Source organism: Silurus aristotelis (genome assembly GCF_946808225.1).
Source record: "Silurus aristotelis genome assembly, chromosome: 21".
Classification (NCBI taxonomy): Eukaryota; Metazoa; Chordata; class Actinopteri; order Siluriformes; family Siluridae; genus Silurus; species Silurus aristotelis.
In genome coordinates, this window is record NC_139594.1 from 15,070,208 (window position 1) to 15,079,899 (window position 9,692).

The 9,692-nt window shown below is 36.0% G+C and overlaps 1 protein-coding gene across 5 annotated transcripts in view; it reads left to right on the top strand.

Moving 5' to 3' along the window:
* pag1 (phosphoprotein membrane anchor with glycosphingolipid microdomains 1) overlaps window positions 1–9,692 on the top strand; it is a 56,981-nt gene that overhangs the window by 26,913 nt on the left and 20,376 nt on the right. Inside the window, exon 1 of one of the 5 annotated variants that reach the window (XM_083523793.1) lies at window positions 1,988–2,084. The exons of the other annotated variants lie outside the window; for them this stretch is intronic. The gene's annotated coding sequence lies outside the window, so the exon portion shown is untranslated. Of the gene's footprint in view, window positions 1–1,987; window positions 2,085–9,692 lie in introns of those variants that run through there. 5 annotated transcript variants of the gene reach the window in all.

The window sequence follows — 9,692 nt, forward strand, 5'->3', positions numbered from 1 at the left end:
TGTATTTTTTTATTCAAAAAAAAAAGTTAATAAAACTGCTTTGCTGGTCATTTTTTAGCAAATTTCTATCATCATAAATATTATATATAAAATGGATCAGTTAATCCACAGGGGCCACCACAAAGGTTTAGCAGACCTTTAAGTTTGTTACGCTTAATATTTAATATTTATATATTATATATTTGAATATATTAAATATTTAAACTGAGGAGATTTGCAAGTGCTTAATATAACATGGAAAGGAATATAGGAGAGAAAGATAGCAAAACAGATACACTGTGGTTCCTTCCCAGGGGAGGCTCTATTATAAATGGGCTTACTGGAAAGGTCATGGTAAGCATTGGCTATGCGGGAACACTGCCTCAAATCACACACACACACATATACACACACACACACACAAACACTCCCTGTTCCTCTGACACACCCCAATCCCATTTTCCCAAACCAAATAAATCAACCATAGGGGGAGATTCTCTCAGTGGAGAGCTGCACTACCCCCATCCCTCTACCTACCTCATCTGAAATCAGATAAATCAGCCATGCAGGAGGGGGATGGACAGACTGACCCTCTATTCAGCTCTGAATTTAAGGTAAACATTATGGCATCCTTTCTTACACCAAAATGCACACATAAATGAACCATGTCCTTATTTAATCAGTTACCTAATTGTAAAGCTGAATTTTGGAGAATTGAGCTCAGTAGAGTGTCTCTGGAGCATTTCTTTGACAAGTCTGGGCTGTAGCTTCAGTACAAACTGTAGGCCCCAGTAGAGCGTTCAGCTTACTTTAATAAATTACTTCAGTGATAATGGACTTGAGAGTTCTTGTAAAGCGGTGTCACATTCCCATATTGCCCACGATTATACAGTAATGCTCTATTTCACTGTACTTATCCTGGCATTTAAAAGAGTGTCATAAAACTAGGATTTATCCGTATAGCTGATTTAGGATTCTGTAGCATTGTATTGCATTTCTCAGCTTTGGTGTTTTGGTAGAATTCAGGATTTTGCGTTGCTTTTGGTGCTAATTTTGGTGCTGCCAATGGCTTCTTTTGTCCTAAGGAATCTGAAAGGAGATTTTCTGTTTTAAAACAAAATTAAATAAAGAACACTGTAATTTCATTAAAATTCACAAATCACTTTTATTCACATTATGCTTATACTCCAAGCAAAGTCACCGACTCCGTACAGTTTCACTTTTGGTGAAGTTCAAGAGATCCTTTTTTGAGTCCGGTTCCTCTAAAAAGTTATTTCCGTGCATTATGTTTTGACACGGTTGTCACCGAGTTGCTCATTTCGGAACTAAATCAACAGTTAGGTTCCTCTTAAAAGCTGCTTTGTGCCTGTTTAAAGAATTATGCACATCATAGTGGATATCAAAAACAAGTTCCTGCCCTAAAAGTCAGACAGTAAGGCACTTTAATTTGCTGGAGAGTACATCATCATAATCGTGAATCATCATAAAAACTTGTGTGTGTGTGAATTGAAAAGAATTGGTCAGAAAAATTGTGGAGAATTTAAATAAATAGATAAAAACTTATTACGGGATAGTTGTTACCTTTTGATTTCCTTGCATGTTTAAGCCTTGTGTGTAGTTGTGAAAAGCTTATTACAGAGTTACTGTTGTTCAATTCAATGATTTTTGCAAAATGAGTTGCTAAATGTTCTAAGGTGTCATTTTTCAATCGACTCAATTCACTTTTATTTGGGTAGTGTTTTTAACAATGCACATTGTATTAAAGCAGCTTTACAGAGATAGAGAGATTGTAAAGGTGTATAAGTTTAGTGCCTATAAGTTTGTTCCTGATAATTTTAAGTTCATTTCTAAAAGGTAATCCATCCTTATCTGGGTGGCCCTGAATGTCTATTCATTACAGTTCCATCATTGTTAAGGTGTACTGCAGTGATAGGTGCATAAATGCAGAACTGTTCATGTAAAGCCATTGTAGTAGACTGTTAATATTAATTACAGTACAAATCCATCCTCATAGTTATTAAGTTGCTCAGTAACTTCAAGCTGTTGATGTGGAACCATCCCCAGCTGCACAAAGTGTCTCCACTTGAAGAGAACTCCATCCAGAGGTAGGACATCAGGATCATGGGGTATGTTTAACTTAACAGAGAGGGATGTGGGGAGTGAGAGAGGGAAGGAGAGATGGCAGGGAGAGAGAAATATGGATTATGTATTCTCATTGTTTCATAAATACATCAAGCAATTGAATCATTATTATGATAATTGTACTTTTTTGTGCAAGCAATCTGAGTGAATTGTCCTATTTCTAGCTAACAATTAATTGCAGCAAAAGTAAACAAATAAATGGTCTCATAGGAGTGCATTAGTTTCAGTCTTGCTCATTTCCTGACCAATGATTAAGTGTTCTGTATTTATATATTATGTATTGTATTCTTAGATCCTTTGCGAACAAAGTTGTTGACAAACTAGTTTCGAAGGTTTGCTCATGGTCAAATTAAAGTAAGAAAATAAAGTAAAATAAAATATAAGAAATGCAAAATGATATGTACATATTAACAATTGACAACAATGATAGTTATACATGTTATTGCACATTTTACATTGTGAAAGCAGTAAACTTATGTTATCACACAGTTTAAAGTAGCCTTGAATTTTCAAGTTCAAGCTTTCCTCTGCTTTTATAAGTATTAAAACCAGAAAATCTTACTCTAGGCATTAGTCTCTGCCTCCACACAAATACAGTAAGTGTCTGTTTATGAGAGTATTATACTCTCCTCACAACCATGAGTCCTTCCTCTAGGTGCACCTTTTGGTTTTGGTGATGATTAAAATTATAATGCCTTCACAGGCAGACCAGATAGAATGCATCACCCAGCCATGTCACAGCTTTGCATGAAGTGTTGTAATTAATCCACACAGTGGCTTTCCATGTTTCCAATTTCCTTGTTCCCATGTTCCCTCTCACACACGGCTGCACATCTAAATGTCTCATCATGACACGGAGTTAATCTCCATCTCACATTAAAAAGCCTGACAGAAAAGAGATTCTGAGACAGTCCTCCCTGCTGTCAGGCTCTTAGTGATATTTAATGAGGGGTGTCACAATGATAATTTAAGATGGAGTTTATTTAGATATAGAAGTGCACTTATTGTGGAGTGTGTGCATGTGTGTGTGGTTTTATTTATATATATATATATATATATATATATATATATATATATATATATATATATATATATATATATATATATATATATATATACACAGTGAGGAAAATAAGTATTTGAACACCCTGCTATTTTGCAAGTTCTACCACTTAGAAATCATGGAGGGGTCTGAAATTGTCATCGTAGGTGCATGTCCACTGTGAGAGACATAATCTAAAAAAAAAAAAATTCCAGAAATCACAATATATGATTTTTAAACTATTTATTTGTATGATACAGCTGCAAATAAGTATTTGAACACCTGTCTATCAGCTAGAATTCTGACCCTCAAAGACCTGTTAGTCTGCCTTTAAAATGTCCACCTCCACTACATTTATTATCCTAAATTAGATGCACCTGTTTGAGGTTGTTAGCTGCATAAAGACACCTGTCCACCCCATACAATCAGTAAGAATCCAACTACTAACATGGCCAAGACCAAAGAGCTGTCCAAAGACACTAGAGACAAAATTGTACACCTCCACAAGGCTGGAAAGGGCTACGGGGAAATTGCCAAGCAGCTTGGTAAAAAAAGGTCCACTGTTGCAGCAATCATTAGAAAATGGAAGAAACTAAACATGACTGTCAATCTCCCTCGGACTGGGGCTCCATGCAAGATCTCACCTCGTGGGGTCTCAATGATCCTAAGGAAGGTGAGAAATCAGCCCAGAACTAAACAGGAGGAGCTGGTCAATGACCTGAAAAGAGCTGGGACCACCGTTTCCAAGGTTACTGTTGGTAATACACTAAGACGTCATGGTTTGAAATTATGCCTGGCACAGAAGGTTCCCCTGCTTAAACCAGCACATGTCCAGGCACGTCTTAAGTTTGCCAATGACCATTTGGATGATCCAGAGGAGTCATGGGAGAAAGTCATGTGGTCAGATGAGACCAAAATAGAACTTTTGGGTCATAATTCCACTAAACGTGTTTAGAGGAAGAAGAATGATGAGTACCATCCCAAGAACACCATCCCTACAGTGAAGCATGGGGGTGGTAGCATCATGCTTTGGGGGTGTTTTTCTGCACATGGGACAGGGTGACTGCACTGTATTAAGGAGAGGATGACCGGGGCCATGTATTGCGAGATTTTGGGGAACAACCTCCTTCCCTCAGTTAGAGCATTGAAGATGGGTCGAGGCTGGGTCTTCCAACATGACAATGACCCGAAGCACACAGCCAGGATAACCAAGGAGTGGCTCTGTAAGAAGCATATCAAGTTTCTGGCATGGCCTAGCCAGTCTCCAGACCTAAACCCAATAGAGAATCTTTGGAGGGAGCTCAAACTCCGTGTTTCTCAGCGACAGGCCAGAAACCTGACTGATCTAGAGAAGATCTGTGTGGAGGAGTGGGCCAAAATCCCTCCTGCAGTGTGTGCAAACCTGGTGAAAAACTACAGGAAACGTTTGACCTCTGTAATTGCAAACAAAGGCTACTGTACCAAATATTAACATTGACTTTCTCAGGTGTTCAAATACTTATTTGCAGCTGTATCATACAAATAAATAGTTAAAAAATAATATATTGTGATTTCTGGATATTTTTTAGATTATGTCTCTCACAGTGGACATGCACCTACGATGACAATTTCAGACCCCTCCATGATTTCTAAGTGGTAGAACTTGCAAAATAGCAGGGTGTTCAAATACTTATTTTCCTTACTGTGTGTATATATATATATATATATATATATATATATATATATATATATATATATATATATATATATATATATATATATATAATATTTAACCCCCCCCCCCCCACACACACACACACACACACACATGTATGTATGTATATATGTATGTATATGTGTGTGTGTGTGTGTGTGTGTGTGTGTGTGTGTGTGTGTGTGTGTGTGTGTGTGTAAGAGAGAGAGAGAGAGAGAGAGAGAGATAAAGGGTAATGTGACACAAGGATTTAGTGCCTTCTCATTATATCCTTTTTTTTTTTTCTAGCTCTTCCACAAATTTAGAAGTTCGGTTTATCAGGTACAGTCCCTGGTTTTAGGTGTCTACCCACACATGACCCTCCATATATTCATACAGTACTAACTAGATCTTAAAGTTAGATTTTACAATTTTCTTAACGGCTCTAAACCACCACCATAATATATTCTTATACCCTTAGCGACTGTAGCACATATAGATGGATGATAGGTTGGATTTTTTTGAATGAATTTCCTTTCACTTGAGACCCAAACCTGTTTCAGCGAAGAGTGCTCCATGAATGTGTTTTACATGGGTCTGAAGTAGAAGATCGATGAGATTACTGTGGAGAGTGAAACTCAAGAACCAAGAAGATGGATTCTGAGTTGATAATTAATATAAACAGTTTGCAACAATAGCTTAGGACTACTTCCCAATTGAGTCTGGATCCTCTAAAGGTTTCTTTCTAATTCCATCTCAGGGAGATTTTCCTTGCCGTGGTCACCATTGACACAATCATTAAGGATAAACTTATATTAATAATCTTTTCACTTCTGTAAAGCTGTTTTGGGACAGTGTTCATTGGTTAAAAATAACTATACAAATACTTTGATTTGAAGATGGTCTGCTGTAGAGCTCTAACTTCAACTTTTTTGATCATATTTGGGATGAATTGGAACGCTGACTGCACCCCAGGCCTCCTCACCTCACATCAGTACCTGATTTTACCAACACCCTCGTGGCTGATTAAGCACAAATATTTACAAGCACTCTCTAAAATATAGAACCTTCCATAAAGATGGACTTTATTATAACAGCAAATTGGACTGAGGGATGTTTAAAAAAAAAAAAAAAAAAAAAAAAAGGCACAACTTCAATATTGTAGAAAATGTGAAATGGACTTTTTGAGGAATTGTGAGATCTTTTGAACCGAAATGTTGCTAGGGCTTTTAATTATATTTAAAACATTTGATATCTTGAAACTTGTTTTCTTTCATTTTATGTTTTATAAAAATGTATGCACTTTCTCACTATTTGAATTTTTTTTGCATGTTGTTGTATTTATATATTTATACCAAATATTTTAGACCTTTTTTTAACCTTATTTTAAATTTGTATTTTTGTATTTATATTTTTTAATATGAATTTCTATTCTACAATTTTTGATCTACTCTAGTACGTTTTATTATTATTACTTAAAAGAAGCAATAATGATCACAGCATTAAACAGAAGTCTAAGAGATGAATTTGTTGTTGTCAGTTTAATTTGGAAAGCAAATAAATTGTGGCAAATTTCTCCAACTTCCATAACAAGCCAAAAAATGTTTTACAGTCGTTGTAGCCAACAAACAGGATTAATAAATCGCTCAGCCATTTGGTTTAAATACAGCCATGTCCAAATAAAAAAAGATCATGTGATAATAAGATGGTTATAATCATCATATGGCATTTATGGCAGTGTTAATCATTCAGCCTGCAAGCAAATGCCTTTACAGTAACCTTCATTTACAGAAGCTGGGTTTCCAATCCACAATAAAAACAATCTACTACTAATGATAAAAAGATACTAGTAAAATGTAATAGATTAGAGCTGATTTAATAGTGTTCCAGGGTAAAGATATGAAAGGACTGGAGCAGTGGCTGAACTCGTGGCAGCGTTTCAGCATTCATCTGTCAAGTGTGTGTGCTCAGCATAATAAATCCGCATGGCTGCTTTGCCAAATGTCACAAAATGAGTCGCTAATTTTGCAGTGGACCGTGATTAGCACTTCGCCACTCTCTGGCTCAGGGGAGACATCAATGTCCTGCTTCTGCACTCTGTTTTGAGTGCCGACTCATTTATTTTTTTTCTATTGCAATACTTTCTCTGTGAGAATGACGGAGCAAACAAGAGAGAGAAAGAATGAAAGATGCAAATGAAGCACATTGAAGCATTGCCTCCCTGCAAAAACACTTTTTAATGTATTGCAGCAGCCAAGTTGAGCATCTGGTGGGTAAAAATAGTTGGAGGAAAATATGTATAATGGTCTAGCATTTGATTCGAGTTAGGCACATACAGTAGCTTTTATGAGTGCTGAATTAATGATATATTCACTCAACACTTTTGTTCACCACTAGTTCTGCTGATTTGTGGTCAACGGATCCTAGTAGAACATTCATTCGTGTTATACTTCCTCCTTGAACGTTTTTACCTGGTTCAAAAACAACAGTTTACTTCATTTTAGTATATTAATCTATTAAGGAAGTCTGTGATCTGTGAATGGTGTTCAGTCCGAGGGAGGTCGTGTGTGACCGGAAATGTTTATGCCTCAAGTAGACCGTGTAAAAAAAGAGAACATCCTTCGAGTGTAGTCACAAAAAGAGTGTGTTTCCCACACACTCCTTCCCTATTAGAGTTATTTCCAGAACTGCTTTTGGGTACCTTGTTCTGATGAAATATCTTAGATTCACAACACATGGTTACTGATACACAACCTTGTCCACCCATCATTGTTCTGTCTGGGGGTTTCATTGTTCTGTATAGTCTTGGGTATCTATTGTCCAGCACTCATCTCGCACTGCTCAATTCAGTTCAGTTCTTTTTTTATTTGTATAGCACTTTTAACAATGGTTATTGTCTTAAAGCAGCATTACAGGGTTGTATAAAAGAATGCATAAGTTTACTACCTATAAGTTCGTAAGTTTATTTCTAATTAGTGAGCCAGTGGTGACTGTGGCAAGGAAGAACTTCCTGAGATATGATAAGGAAGAAACCTTGAGAAGAACCAAATTCAAAAGGAACCCCATGCTCATCTTAATGGCATTGAATGTCCATTTATTATCATCAATGTTGAGGTGTGCTGTTCAGTGATAAACTCAAATGCAAACTGTTCATGCAACCTGTGTTCATGAGCCACAGTAGTAAGACTGTTGATATTAATTCCAGTCCAAAACCATCCTCAAAGTTCTTGAGTTGCTCAGTAACTTCATGGATATTTAGGCTGTTGATGTGGAGTCATTATCAACTGTATAGAGCGTCTCCACTTGAAGACATAACAATGAGAGTACACTTATGTATTTGCATGTCATCTCATGTACTGTTTGTGTTGGAACCTTTAAATCCAATGTATATAAGCTATACATGAGCTCACAGATGCCTTCAATTGACTGACCTCTGTTATTGACAGGAGAACAAAAATCCTCCCAGCCAGACCGCATGCCCAGGTTTGCTCTCATGGCTTTGGCTTCTTTACTTATAGCAACATATTAACATGCAGCTCTGTATATTTATATAGTATTTATAAATCCTTCAGGTTTCAAGGGTCAATATGATTCATTCAGTAAAAAACATTCAGTGAAATCTTTCATATACAGTATATGAGCTTGCATTTTCACTATATGTTAGGAGTGTATAAATCTTGTAGCATAAAACAGAACTTACCTGCTCTGTTTACCTGAAAAGATGTTTCCCAGCCTTAACTTTGTATTCTCTATAAACTGTTTAACCCTGAACATTGCACTCTGTGAAATATCTTTGCTTACATTCATTTTACAAACTAAGTAAGAAGCTTTTAATTTAACTTACTATTACAAGATGTGTTTTGCTACGTGACCGTGATCTCAATCTAAGCAAAATGTCCATCAACTGCTTTGAAATATTAATTAAAGGCCTAACATCAGCATGTTTACTCACAGCATGTTTTTTTTTAACGCAGCTTGCAGCTTCTATATGAACATTTTTACCCATTCACCTACCTTAAGTGAATATACAGTATAAGCATTTTATTCATTTTATTATAATTATTATTATTGTAATTATTATTAATAATAATAATAATAATAATAATAATAATAATAATTAATATAATAATTATGCAGCACATGTTACCAATCTCTGTATCTATAAAAGTAAGATATAACAAATAGATACCATTATATTCTTCCCTCCCCAGTAATTTCTTTTTGTGTGTCGAGTTTTTTTTATTGCTCTTAATTTACTTAAATGTATATCAACATGTATTGCTGATAGAGAGAATCTAATAAAATATAGGTATTGGTAGATTTTAACTCTGAAATGTTTGTAGGAATCTTGTTTGAATTTGTAGGATTTTTGTTATCACCTATATAAGATAAATATAGGTGTGCTAAAGCCAGTTTCAAAATTTCCCTTTAGATGATATAGAGGTAAAGAAACATCATTTATATTACTAATCCGGAAAAAAAAAAAGATTGATGTCTCTAATATCCCTGGGCATTGGGATGGTGTGTGTTGTTCCTTCTCCAAAATTCAATTTCCTTAATAGTTAGTATTTCAGACAGTTTGTCCTGGCACTGTGTGCTCAAGAGGGACCGACCTATGGCCAGCGACAATTTCCTGTTTGTTCCATTTCACTATGATCATACCACCTTGACCTCCACAATGATCTACTGACAAGCAGAAACACACTGTACACAAGCCCCATCACTCACTTGCCACCAGGGATCTCCAGATATTTTACCTGTATGAAAAAAAAACCTGTTGCCATAGAAACACAGAGGTACTTCTTTATCACGAAGGGATTAAATTGGATGTGTCCTCTCCTGCACTCCTGTAATGCA